The 14,967-nt window shown below is 37.4% G+C and overlaps 1 long non-coding RNA gene across 1 annotated transcript in view; it reads left to right on the forward strand.

Moving 5' to 3' along the window:
- Window positions 1-11,081: 11,081 nt before the first annotated feature.
- LOC309652052 overlaps window positions 11,082-14,967 on the forward strand; it is an 877,231-nt gene continuing 873,345 nt past the window's right edge. Inside the window, exon 1 of the long non-coding RNA XR_014258545.1 lies at window positions 11,082-13,048. This is a non-coding gene — a long non-coding RNA (uncharacterized lncRNA). The remainder of the gene's footprint in view (window positions 13,049-14,967) is intronic.

The raw sequence follows: 14,967 nt of genomic DNA on the forward strand, positions 1-14,967 counted from the left end.
TACATTTGGTACTGTATATATGTCAATGCTACTCTCTCCCTTTGTCCCAGCTTGCCCTTCCCCCTCCCCATGTTCTCAAGTCCATTCTCTACGTCTGCCTTTTTATTCCTGTCCTGCCTCTAGGTTCTTCAGAACCACTTTTTTTTTTTTTAGATTCCATATATATGTGTTAGCATACAGTATTTATTTTTCTCTTTCTGACTTGCTTCACTGTATGACAGACTCTAGGTCCATCCACCTCACTACAAATAACTCAGTTTCGTTTCTTTTTATGTCTGAGTAATATTCCATTGTACATATGTGCCACATCTTCTTTATCCATTCATCTGTCGATGGACACTTAGGTTGCTTCCATGTCCTGGCTATTGTAAATAGTGCTGCAATGAACATTTTGGTACATGACTCTTTTGGAATTACGGTTTTCTCAGGGTATGTGCCCAGTAGTGGGATTGCTGGGTCATATGGCAGTTCTATTTTTAGTTTTTTAAGGAACCTCCATACTGTTCTCCATAGTGGCTGTATCAATTTACATTCCCACCAACAGTGCAAGAGGGTTCCCTTTTCTCCACACCCTCTCCAGCATTTATTGTTTGTAGAGTTTTTGATGATGGCCATTCTGACCGGTGTGAGGTGATACCTCACTGTAGTTTTGATTTGCATTTCTCTAATGATTAGTGATGTTGAGCATCCTTTCATGTGTTTGTTGGCAATCTGTATGTCTTCTTTTGAGAAATGTCTATTTAGGTCTTCTGCCCATTTTTGGATTGGGTTGTTTGTCTTTGATTTTGAGCTGGATTCTTCAATATATGCAAATCAATGTGATACACCATATTAACAAACTGAAGGATAAAAACCATATGATAATCTCAATAGATGCAGAAAAAGCTTTTGACAAAATTCAACACCCATTTATGATAAAAACTCTCCATAAAGTAGGCATAGAGGAAACCTACCTCAACATAATAAAGGCCATATATATGACAAACCCACAGCAAACATCATTCTCAATGGCGAAAAACTGAAAGCACTTCCTCTAAGATCAGGAACAAGACAAGCATGTCCACTTTCACCACTATTACTCAACATAGTTTTGGAAGTGTTAGCCACAGCAATCAGAGAAGAAAAAGAAATAAATGGAATCCAAATTGGAAAAGAAGAAGTAAAACTGTCACTGTTTGCAGATGACATGATACTACACATAGAGAATCCTAAAGATGCTACCAGAAAACTACTAGAGCTGGTCAATGAATTTGGTAAAGTAGCAGGATACAAAATTTATGCACAGAAATCTCTTGCATTCCTATAACCTCATGCTTTAGATCTACCTGGATCTTCTTCACTGGCCAATTTATTTTTCAGCACCTGACTTCTAATAAAAAATATAAGACAATATTTGTGTATGCTTTATATTTTTCACTATGACCTTTCATTTAGTCCTGCAGACAACCTGTGGCCTACAGTATTCAGTCATGGTGCCGGCAGGAATAACATTCTCAATTGGAATAACTGAGGAGAGTTTAATAATGGAAATATTTTTATAGGTGTGGCCATAAGGTTAAAGGGAAACCAAGAAGTGATGTTGAAGCTCTCTTAGGTGGTAGCCATGATCACTCCTAAGCTTCCAGGGCCCTAGGCCTGAAGGGGCAAGAGGAGAGAGTAGAGAGTGTAACTATTTGGAGAGGGCTATCAGATAGGGGTAAAGGGACTCTTACTCTAGGTAAAAGGATGCAGCCAACTCAGGATAAGCTAGCAGGGAGGGAGCTAGGGAGAATAAAAGCCCTGACCTCATTCTCTTGAGGACCTCTGTCATCCTGTCAGTGCCTCCCATAGAATGAACCCAACTTAGGGACTTCCCTGGTGGCACAGTGGTTAAGAATCTGCCTGCCAATGCAGGGGACATAGGTTCGAGCCCTGGTCCGGGAAGATCTCACATGCCGTGGAGTAACTAAGCCCGTGCACCACAACTACTGAGCCTGCGCTCTAGAGCCCGTGAGCCACAACTACTGAAGTCCATGTGCCACAACTACTGAAGCCCGCATGCCCTAGAGCCTGGGCTCCTCAACAAGAGAAGCCACTGCAATGAGAAGCCCGTGCACCACAACGAAGAGTAGCCCCTGCTCGCCACAACTAGAGAAAGCCTGCATGCAACAACAAAGACCCAACACAGCCACAAAAAAAAAAAAAAGAATGAACCCAACTTGAAGCCAGAAATCAAGTAAGTCCATTGATGCAGCCCATACAAAGTTAGCTCCCTGACCAAAAAGCTGGGTAGAGAAACAGGAAGAAAGTATCTGGAGGGGCAAATGAAAGCTTATTTAGCATACCTAGGTCAGCCCTATATTATTCTATTTTACCATTTCAGATGAGTAAATGGAGACTCAGTGAGGTTAAGTGGCTCACCAAAAGGCTCTAGATTAAATCCAAAGACTTAGGTTCTCTTATGAAAGTACCTCCCATAAACTTTCCAAAAATCTATTGTCTCTTTGGCCTTAGGTTCTCTAAGGTCAAAAATGATTGACAAATTTTTGTAGATTGACTGAATAGAATGAGTCCCTAAATATAGAAAGTAATTAATTTGTACTAACTTTCATCAAAAAAGTAGATGAAATATTAATTTTTATTAAAAAAATTGATCTGCTTTGCAACACACACTATTGGCTGTTATACCAGCAGTAGTACTTTTATTCACAATGCCAGTATGAAATTACAAAGCAAGATTTTTTTGTGACTTAACTGGTAAATCAGAATGCATGGTATACTTGGAAAACACTTTTCTGATGTCTATGCTTTCCATTAATCAGTATTGTCCCTTCCCTCAGGGCTCACTTAATGTTGTGGGAAAAAATTTTCTCTGTTATCTGAATTAATAAGTACTACTTTCTAAGCCAGAACATACACCATGCCATTGTTGTAATGTCATTTGCTTTCCTGTTCCAGAAATATTAAAGGCAACGTAGATCTTCTTCCAGTTAATTGGAAAATCTGAGTAATCTGAGTATTCATTTCATTGATGATATCTAGAAATAGATTTTGGAAGATTCAGGAAGTCCTTTGGTACCATCCCTTGGAGGGATGGTGTAATAGAAATAATCATTCATAATGAAAATAGTCATGATCAAAGTCATGCTCTGGACAGGACTCAAACTCATTTACATGTTTTGTACATGTAAATAATTATTGCAGTGTCCTTCCTACACAGAGATGATATTGCTAACCCAAAGTCACTCAGGCATGTTCTTAAAGATGTGCTCTCCATAGCAAGGTAGGTTTCTACTATTTAACCCACATACCCTCCTTTTGTTCTCCCTGTGATCAATAGGCACTGGGCCAAGTGGCTCAAAAGAAGATTAAATATCTGACCTTGGCATTAGTGATGTGATGCTTTAACTGAGCTAACTGCTTGGTCCAGTATAATCTAGCTCTGAAGAATTTCCGACAAGTTTTGGAATACAGGAAAGAAGATATAGGAATAGCTTAATGTCTCATTTGAAAAGTAAAGTTCTGAGATGTGGGTTTGCATTTGGGGAAGAGGGACACTTAGGACTCTAGCCCAGGAAAAAGGTTATAAATACCTAATGTGCTCTGCCCATGCTCACTTGACTTTTGTACTCAACTTAAAGCTTAAATCTCACATAATAATAAACCATTACTTTGTTTTCCTTGCTTCGGCTTGCATCTACATATCTCTCAAGGAACTTATGGAGAGAAAGGATGGCTCCAATAGGAGCCTACAACAAAGCTGTGGACTGGAGAAAGCAAAATTGACTTAGCTTGAGTTCCTTCCTTGTTACTGCTATTTCTGTCCCTTGTTAATTTTATCCTTCAGTTCCTAAGGATCTTCTGGTTACGGATTCCCTGATTTCAGACTTCCAGTCTTCCTCTACCTTTGGAGGTCTTCCTCCTGCTGGTTCTTGTCAGTGTACCTGGATTCTGCCCCTTGTTTTATCCTGACCTTTATTCTTTGTGTGCCCTGACTCTGGCTCTTCTACTCACATGTGACCTACAGCCTTCCTCTTGCCTTCAGTATCTGAATTCACCACTACCCTGAGTTGACTAGCAGCTTCCAGACCTGTGAGTTTGCTTAGCCTGTGAGTCTGTGGCCAAGCTCAGTCATCGATCCATTCCTGAATCATCATCTGCCCTGTATTTTCAGTCTTATCCCATCTCTTCTGGTCCTTGCTCCTTATCCTGATGTCTAAAATTTGTTGGGACTTCTTCAGGGATAGATTATGCTGGATCAAGCAGTTAGTAGTGTCTTAGTTGGGCTTATGCTTATTTATCTTAAGAACTTTTATACTTAGAAAACTAGATCCATCCAGGGCCCAGGAGCCTAATCAATCATATCATCATTGTTCCTCTTTGGAGAGGAGTGGGATAATGATGTGTGAAAGGAAAAAATGTTGGATTTGAACTCATTTCCTTAAAGGTTAACAATTCACATGGTATAATGAAGGAAAAAAAGGGATCTGGTCATAGAAGACATGAGTACTCCCCTGCGTAGTAACTGTATGACTTAGAAAAAGTCATTTAAACTCTCAGAGCTTCAGTTTACTTGCTTATAATATGGGGGTTCTACTGCCATCTGTTTCAGAAGGATGCTGTGAATATCAAATGAGATTATACATTTATATACATACATATACATATAATACGTACACACGTCTGTGTGTGTGTTTGAAAACACTAAAGTAACATAACAACAGGCTTGTTCAGAGAAATTTCTTTTTGCCTAGACAAAGAAGAAATAAGATTGGGAAATGAGTCATTTCACTTCAAAAAACTTAAATTTGGGGGTAAAACATGATACTGAAGCAAGTCTTCAGCCTCTAACCAAGATGCAGCAAAAGGGACTAAATTTACCCTCTGACCTGAAACAACTTTAAAACTAGACAAAATATACGAAACAATGGTTTTCAAGACCCTGTATATCCGACAGTGAAGGACACTGATCCCTGTATCACAGAAAACAAATTAGGTGAGCACTCAATTGCCCTAGCTTACTGCCTGAAGAGAATTTTCAGGCTGCGGCATGGGGAGTGGTGGTGGGGCAGTGTCTAGTCTTACACAGGGCTTGAGTACTTCCTGTTTCCACCAGCCAGGATGAAAAACCTTGTAATTCATGGGGCACTTGATAGATTACTCAGAAGGATTTTACCTCAGTAGTTGGGCAAAATTAGCCTTAGATTAAACATTTCTCTGGTGCTGCCTAACAAATATTAAAAGCAAGATCTGAAAGGATAAGCTCTTTCCAACCAACTTAACTGCACCCCAGAATAAAGCTCAAGAATATTTATAAGAAAACAAGAATATCTAGCATTCAACAGTTAAAATTCACAATGTTTGGCATCCAAACAAAATTAACAAGCAACTGATGAATGGATAAATAAAATGTGTTATATACATACAATGGAATATTATTTGGCAATAAAAAGAAATGAAATACTGATATGTGCTACAATGTGAATGAATCTTGAAAACGTTATACCGAGTGAAAGAAGCCAATCACAAAGGACCACATATTGTATGATTCCATTTGTATGAACTATTCAGAAAAGGCAAAGACATAGAGACAGAAGGTAGACTAATGGTTGCCTTAGTTTGGGGTGGGAGGGTTGTGGGGGATTGGAGGGAGGTCATGGCTAAGGAGTGCAAGGTTTCTTTCTGGGGTAATGAGAATGTTCTAAAATTGATTGTGGTGATGCATAACTCTGTAAATATACTAAAAATATTGAATTTTATATTTTAAATGAGTGAATTTTATGGCACATGAATGAGGTCTTAATAAAACTTAAAAATTAACAGGGATACAAAGAAGCAGCAAAATATAACATATAGTAAGGATTAAAAATTCAGTCATTTGAAATTGAACTAGAAATGACACAGATGATAAAGTTAGTAGACAAGGACATGAAAATAATTATTATAACCATATTCTATGTGTTCAAGAACCTTGAGCATATTAAGTGGTGACATGGAAGATAGATGTAGAAAAGACCAAAATCAAATTTCTAGAGATGAAAACTACAACGTCTGAGATGAAACATTCATGGATGGGATTAAGAGCAGATTAGATACTGCAGAAAAAGAGATTCATAAACTTGAAAACAAACTATTCAACATAACACAAAAGAATAAAAGAAAAATATATAGAACAGAGCATTAGTAAGCTGATGGACAACTTCAAGCAACCTTAGATATGTAAAATTAGAGTCTTAGAAAGGAGTAGTTGAAAAAAACTGAGGAAATAATGGCGAAAAAATTTCCAAATTGAATAAAAACTAAACACCCACAGGTACAAGAAGCTCAGCAAGTCCCAAACTCACTCAAAAACATGAAGACAACTACCCCAAGGCATGTCAAAATCAAATCACTTCAAAGCCAGTGACTAAGGGAAAATCTAAAATTAGTCAGAGAAAAAAAGACACTTTATATACATAGGAAGAAAGATATGGATGACTGCAAATTAATAGTCGGAAACAATGCAAGCAAGAAGACATTGGAGCAACACATTTCAAGTGCTGAATGAAAACAAATTCTGCCCATCTATAATACTATGCCCAGCAAAAATATATTTCAAAAACAAAGGTGCTATATCAAAACATCAGTTGTGTAGCTTAAATATATATAATTTTTGTCAATTATACATCAATAAACCTGGAAAAATTATCCACCAGCCAAAAAAAAGGTGAAATAAAGAACATATCAGATATACAAAAGATGAAAAAAAAATCATCATCTGCACTACAAGAAATGTTAAAGAAAGTATTTCTGGCAAGAAGAAAATGATATCAGATAGAAATCTAGATCTATACAAAAGAATGAAGAGAACTGAAAATTGTGAACTATTTGAGTAAATATAAACAAATTTTATCATTTAAATATTATTAAAGGATAATGAACTGTTCAAAGCAAAAATAGTAGCAATGTACTGTGAGATTTATAACATGTAGAAGTAAAATGTATGACAACAATAGCACAAAGGCTGGGATGGATGGAATAGAGATATAATGCTCTAAAGTTCTTGTAGTGGTATACTGTCATTTGAAGGCAGATGTGATATATTAAATATGCATATGGTAATTCCTAAAGCAACAACTAAAATAAAGCAACAATGTTGTTTTATAATAAGCCATACAAAGGAGATAAGCGGAATTGTTAAAAATCCTCAGTCCAAAAGAAGGCAGAAAGAGGAACAAAGAATAGATGAGAACAAGAAAACAAATAAAAACAAAAAAAAAAGAAAACAAATAACAAGATGGTAGATCTAAATCCAGTCATATTAATAATTGCATGAGATGTAAATGGTCTAAAAAACCAATTAAAAAGCACATATTGTCAGGTTGGATATAAAGCTACTTTTTATTGCCTCCAAGAATCCCAGTTTAAGTATAAAGACACAGATAGGTTAAAAACAAAAGTAAAACTAGTGTAAAAGAAATATGTGAAATAATAGAAAAAATATATTGGTTTCTGCCCCTGGTTCCTGGCACAGAGCTCCTAAAACCCTTGTAATTTCCTAAGTGATAAGAAGAGTGCTAAGAGCATCTTTTGTTGTAATATTTGGTTTTTGATCCTGATTCCTGACTCAGAGCTTCTAAATCCCTTGGAATTTCCTGGGTGATAGGAGTGTCTTTTGTTCTAATGAGATGACTCTTGGTGGGCTCCTGGACAGTAAGACTTGGGTGTGGAGAAGGACGGAGATGAATAGGAAGGGACTGGAAAACAGATGATTTCTATTTTTCAATTATAAACCTTACACTATTATTTGAATTTTTAAACATAAATGTATTACTTGGTAAAAATATAACTTCAACCTAAAAAATAACTCTGGAGAGTTGAGTAAGAACTAATTGCTGAATGAAGTCAGGAAATACCAAGAAGAGTGATATTTGATAATTTTGTTGGTTTACAACCAGTGTGATAAATGGAGAGATATACTGTGTTTATGGTTCACAAAACTCAATAGTGTTAAGATGTCAATTTTCTCCAAAGTGATCTACAAATTTCACATAATGCCAACCAAAATCTCATCGGGCTGGTTTTTTTTTTGGTAGAAATTCATAAGCAAATTATAAAATGCATATGGAAATACAAATGACTTATAATAGTCAAAGCAATATTGAAGAATAACAAATTTGGAGGACCGAATTCAAGACTTATTATAAAGCTACAGTAATAAAAAAAAAGGCAGAAAAATAACAAAATAAAAAATAAAATTAGAAAAATAAAAAATGTAACAGAAAAAAATAAAAATAAAAATGAAACACAACTACAAAACAAAACAGCAAAATTTTTTTAATTATTAAAAAATTTTTTTAAATAAAAATTCTCTGGTGCCTCTGCTATCAGTGTCCTTGCCCCATGATGAGCTACATCCAACCCCCTGCCTCCCCAGGAAGGCCTCCAAGACCTCTAGGTAGGTCTCTGGACCCACTGTGTCAGCCCCACCTCTGCATGTGTTCCTTTCACCAGCATCTGCTCCTGAAGCTGGCCCGGAGCACACGTGCCCATGCAGGCCAGCTGGGGCGCAGGCTTCCATGGGCATGTCCACAGAGGCTGGTGCAGCTGGAGGAGGCTTTGGAGGGGGGCGATGCTCAGCCTACCTGGACCCACACTGCCAGAGGAGGCTTTCTGTGGGGTCAGTGCTTGGGTCATGACGAATAAAAACGATACGATCATCTCAATAGATGCAGAAAAAGCTTTTGACAAAATTCAATACCAATTTATGATAAAAACTCCCCAGAAACTGGGCACAGAGGGAACCTACTTCAACATAATAAAGGCCATATATGACAAACCCACAGCAAATATAATTCTCAATGGTGAAAAACTGAAAGCACTTCCTCTAAGATCAGGAACAAGACAAGCATGTCCACTCTCACCACTATTACTCAACATAGTTTTGGAAGTCCTAGCCATGGCAATCAGAGAAGAAAAAGAAATAAAAGGAATCCAAATTGGAAACAAAGAAGTAAAACGGTCACTGTTTGCAGATGACATGATACTATACATAAAAAATCCTAAAGATGCCACCAGAAAACTACTGGTGCTAATCAATGAATTTGGTAAAATTGCAGGACACAAAATTAATGCACAGAAATCTCTTGCATTCCTATACACTAGCAACAAAAGATCAGAAAGCGAAATTAAGGAAACCATCCCATTTACCATTGCAACAGAAAGAATAAAATACCTAGGAACAAACCTACCTAAGGAGGCAAAGGACCCGTACTCAGAAAACTATAAGATACTGATGAAAGAAATCAAAGATGACACAAACAGATGGAGAGATATACCATGTTCTTGGATTGGAAGAATCAGTATTGTGAAAATGAATATACTACCCAAAGCAATCTACACATTCAGTGCAATCCCTATCAAGTTAGCAATGGCATTTTCCACAGAATTAGAACAAAAAAATTGCACAATTTGTATGGAAACATAAAAGATCCCGAATAGCCAAAGCAATCTTGAGAAAGAAAAATGGAGGTGGAGGAATCAGGCTCCCTGACTTCAGACCATACTACAAAGCTACAGTCATCAAGACAGTATGGTACTGGCACAAAAACAGAAATGTACATCAGTGGAACAGGATAGAAAGCCCAGAGATAAACCCACTCACCTATGGTCACCTAATCTATGACAAAGGAGGCAAGAATATACAGTGGAGAAAAGACAGCCTCTTCAATAAGTGGTGCTGGGAAAACTGGACAGCTACATGTAAAAGAATGAAATTAGAACACTCCATCACACCATACACAAAATTTAACTCAAAATGAATTAAAGACAAATGTAAGGCCAGACACTATCAAACTCTTAGAGGAAAACATAGGCAGAACACTCTTTGACATAAATCGCAGCAAGATCTTTTTTGACCCACCTCCTATAGTAACGAAAATAAAAACAAAAATAAACAAATGGGACCTAATGAAACAAAAGCTTTTGCACAGCAAAGGAAACCATAAACAAGATGAAAAGACAACCTTCAGAATGGGAGAAAATATTGACAAGCGAAGCAACTGACAAAGGATTAATCTCCAAAATATACAAGCAGCTCATGCAGCTCAATATCAAAAAAAAACAAACAACCCAATCAAACAATGGGCCGAAGGCCTAAATAGACATTTCTCCAAAGAAGACATACAGATGGCCAAGAGGCACATGAAAAGATGCTCAACATCACTAATTATTAGAGAAATGCAAATCAAAACTACAATGAGGTAGAACCTCACACCGGTCAGAATGGCCATCATCAAAAAATCTACAAACAGTAAATGCTGGAGAAGGTGTGGAGAAAAGGGAACCCTCTTGCACTGTTGGTGGGAATGTAAATTGATACAGCCACTATGGAGAACAGTATGGAGGTTCCTTAAAAAACTAAAAGTAGAGCTACCATATGACCCAGCAATGCCACTCCTGGGCATATACCCTGAGAAAACCATAATTCAAAAAGAAAATGCACCCCAATGTTCATTGCAGCACTATTTACAGTAACCAGGTCACAGAAGCAACCTAAATGCCCATCGACAGACGAATGGATAAAGAAGGTGTGGTACATATATACAATGGAATATTACTCAGCCATAAAAAGGAATGAAATTGTGCCATTTGCAGAGATGTGGATGGGCCTAGAGACAGTCATACAGAGTGAAGTAAGTCAGAAAGAGAAAAACAAATATCGTATATCAATGCATATGTGTGGAATCTAGAAAAATAGTATAGATGAACCTATTTACAAAGCAGAAATAGAGACACAGACGTAGAGAACAAACGTATGGATACCAAGGGGGGAAAGGGTGTGATAAATTGCGAGATTGGGATTCAACATATATACACTACTACGTATAAAATAGATAACTAATTGAGAACCTACTGTATAGCACAAGGAAAAAAAAAGAAGGTACAATCTGTTTGTAGTGCATATATTAAGTTTACCTTAAAAATACATTCCAGTATACAGTAGGTGCAGACCAATACTGTTTGATTCCACTTAAACGAAGTACCTAGAACAGTCAAATTCACAGAGTCAGAAAGTACATTGGTAGATGCCAGGGGCAGGAGGGCGGGGGGTGTGGGGAGGGGGAATGGGGAGTTAGTGTTTAATGGGGACAGAGTTTCAGTTTAGGAAGGTAAAAATTTAGGGAGATGGATGATGGTGAGAGTTGCACAACAATGTGAATGTTCTTAGTGCCACTGAACTGTGTACAGTTAAATGTGGTTAAAATAGTATGTTTTATATGATGTGGCTTTTACCACGATAAAAAAACATTTTAAAAAATGGATCATAAGCCCATATATAATAATTAAATATATAAACATTTGTGTCTTTGTGACCTGAAGTTAGGCCAAGATTTCTTCAATATCACACCAAAAATGTGAGCAAAGAAATAATTGATAAATTGTACTTCATCAAAATTAAGAACTTCTCTTTGAACAACATTGTTAAGAGAATGAGAAGACAAGTCACAGATTAGGAGAAAATATTTACAAATCACATAATCTGCTAAAATACTTATATCCATATTACATAAATAATTCTCAAATCACAGTTATAAGAATACAAACAACCCAATTTTAATAAGTGAGCAAAAAATTTGAAAAGACATTTCACCAAGGAAGACATATGAACGCTCAATATCAGTCATTAGAGACGTGCAAGCCAAAACCACAATGAGATACCACTACACCTATTAGAATGTCTAAAATTAAAATGACCATGTGTTGGGAAAGACATAGAGTAACTAGAACCCTCATACACTGCTGGTGGGAATGCAAAATGTATAACTACACTGGAAACAGCTTGGCAGTTTCTTAAAGTTGAACATAAACCTACTGTACCACTCAGTCATTTCACTACAAGGTGCTAAACCAAGAGAAATGAAAGCATATGTTTACACAAAGACTTCTACATGAATATTCATAGCAGTTTTATTTGTAAGGAAAATAAAAACGGGTAATTGGGAAAAAAACAGGAAATGACCCAAATGTTCATCAGAAAGTGAAAGAATAAACAAATTGTGGTATATCCATGTAATGGAATTGTTCTCAGCAAGAGACAGGAACAAGCTATTGATAAATGCAACAACATGGATGAATCTCCAAATAATGCTGCTGGGTGCAGGATGCCTGAGGGGAAAAAAGATACTGTCTGATTCCATTTATATAAAATTCTGGAAAACGCAATTTAATCTATCATGTCAAAAGGAGATCAGTGATGTTCTGGGGATGGGAAGGGGTGTGGAGAGGACTGACAGGGAGAGATTATTATAAAGGGACACCAGTGAACTTTTGGGGGTGATGGATATGTTTGTTACCTTTTTGGTGGTAATGACTTCTCTGGTGTATTCATATTCCACAACATATAAAATTGTGGATTTTGAGGATTGTTGTCTCTTGTCTTTTGGGATGGTTCTGTCCCTCACCTCTTAAGTGTGATTTCCTTCTAAGTACTCAAGATGAAATTTAAGGGAGAGTCCGTACAGATTTCTGGAGCTCTCTTTCAGTGCAGCTCTCTCATCCCTGGGGTTCTACCCTCTGAGCCTTAGCCACTCTGGCCTCTCTGGACTCCCAGTTTCATGTCCTCAACTCAGGGCAGCCACCAGACTCCACCTGGGATGCCCTTCCTTGCTCCCAGGACTGCAGACTTTATCCGTGTAGTAAGCTATGGCAGTCATAGGGTTCACCTTGTTTGTTTACTACCCAGGTTGCTGTCCTTTGTTGCCTGATGTTCAGTGTCTTGAAAACCATTGTTTCATGTATGTTTTTCCTTTTTAAAATTGTTAATTATCGTAAAAATAGACATAACATGAAATATACCATCTTAACAATTTTAGGTGTACAGTTCCATAGTGTTAGGTGTGTTTACAATGTTGTGGAATCAATCTTGAGAACTCCTTTCATCTTGCAAAACTGAAACTCTATGCCCATTTAACACCTCCCCATTCCCTCCTACCCTCTTTCTGTCTCTATGAATTTGACTCTTTTCTTGTATTTGTCCTTCTGTGACTGGCTTATTTCACTTAGCACAATGTCCTCAAGGTTCATCTCTGTGGTAGCATGTGTCAGAATTTCCTTCCTTTTTAAGGCTGAATAATATTCCATTGTATGAATAGACAACATTTTGCTTATTCACTCACCTGCTGATGGATACTTGAGTTGCCTTTACTTTTTGGCTGCTGTGAATAATGCTGCTATGAACATGGGTGTACACATAGCTCTTAGAGACCCTGCTTGCAATTCTTTTGTTATATACCCAGAAGTGAAATTCTAGATCATAGGGTAATTCTATTTTAATTTTTTGAGGAACCACAATACTATGTTTTCCATAGCGACTGCAACCTCTTATACTCCCACCAACAGTGCACAAGGGTGCCAATTTGTCTACATCCTTGACAACACTTGTCATTTTCTGTTCTTTGGTAGTAAGCATCCTAATGGGTGTGAGGTGGTATTTCATTGTGCTTTTGATTTAAATTTCCCTTAATGATTTGTGATGTTTGTGTGCTTGTTGGCCATTTGCATGTCTTCTTTGGACAAATGTCTGTTCAAGTCCTTTGCCCATTTTAAAATCAGGTTATTTATTTTTTGTTATTGAGTTGTAAGAGTCCTTTATATATTCTGGATATTAACATCTTATCAGATATATGATTTTCAAATATTTTCTCCCATTGAGTAAATTGCCTTATGTTTCATATATTTCTCAAGTCTTTTAGTTGTTTCAGGCCAGAGGGTAAATTTGATCTCTGTTACTCTATCATGGCTGGAAGCAGAAGACTTCCTTTTCTCTTGAACCTGCCACTCCACAAAAACTGCACTTTCATGGTTAACAGTGACTTCCACATTGCCAAATCCAACAGTCAGTCTCGGTCTTCATCTTACTTGACCTAGCAGCAATATTTGAGTCAGTTGATCCCTCCTTCCTCCTTAAACATTTTCTTTTCATTGCTTCCAATATACCACTTTCTGTTGGTTTTCCTACTCACTCAGTGACCCACTCCTATTTCACTTGCCACTTCTTTTCAGTTTCCTGTGCTTGCCTCTTCTCATCTCTCCAACTTCGTAACATTGAAGGGCCCTAGGCTCTCAGTCCTGGGACCTTTACACTGTATATATTCTCTTCCCTGATGATCTCATTCAGTTGCATGAGTTTAAATAACACGTGTATACTGAAACTCACAAATTTACTTCTCCAGCCTGGAACTTCCTTCTGAACTCTACATTCCTATATCTAGCTACCAGTTCAGTAGCTCTATTTGGGTATTGAGATAGGCAGAATAATGCACCCCCCCCCCCCGCTGCCCAAGATGTCAACTTCCTAGTACATTGAACCTGTGAATATGTAACGTTTATGTGGCATCAGGGATTTGCAGATGTGATTAAGTTGAGCTTCTTGAGAAGCAGATATTATCCTAGATTATCCAGGTGGGCCCAATGTAGTCACAAATGTCCTTATAAGTAAAGGAGAGTAGGGAAGGAGATGTGATGATGGAAGCAGATGTCAGAGTCAGAGATTTGAAGATGCTATGCTGCTAGCTTTGAAGGTTGAGGAAGGGGTCACAAGCCAAATGCAGGTGACCTCTAGAAGATGGAAAAGGCAAGGAAACAGATTCTCTCTGAGAGCCTACAGAGAGAAGCACAGTCCTGCTAACCCTTTGATTTTAGCCCAGTGAAATCCATTTTGGACATCTGGCCTCCAAAACTGTAAGATAATAAATTTGTTTGGTTTACACCACTAAGTGGTTATTTGTCACTAGTAGAAATAGGAAACTAACACAGGTATCTAGCCAGCATTTCACATATAATGCGAGCAAAACTATTCTCTTGATCTTCTGCCTAAACCCAGACCACCTCTGGACTCCATAGCCATATACAATTGCCTGCCCATCTATTCAACATAACTGTTTGAATGTCTAATAAGCATCTCAAACTTAATATATCTGATATTGTAATTCTCATCTATCCTTAAAT

This window comes from Balaenoptera physalus (genome assembly GCF_965194825.1).
Source record: "Balaenoptera physalus genome assembly, chromosome: X".
NCBI lineage: Eukaryota > Metazoa > Chordata > Mammalia > Artiodactyla > Balaenopteridae > Balaenoptera > Balaenoptera physalus.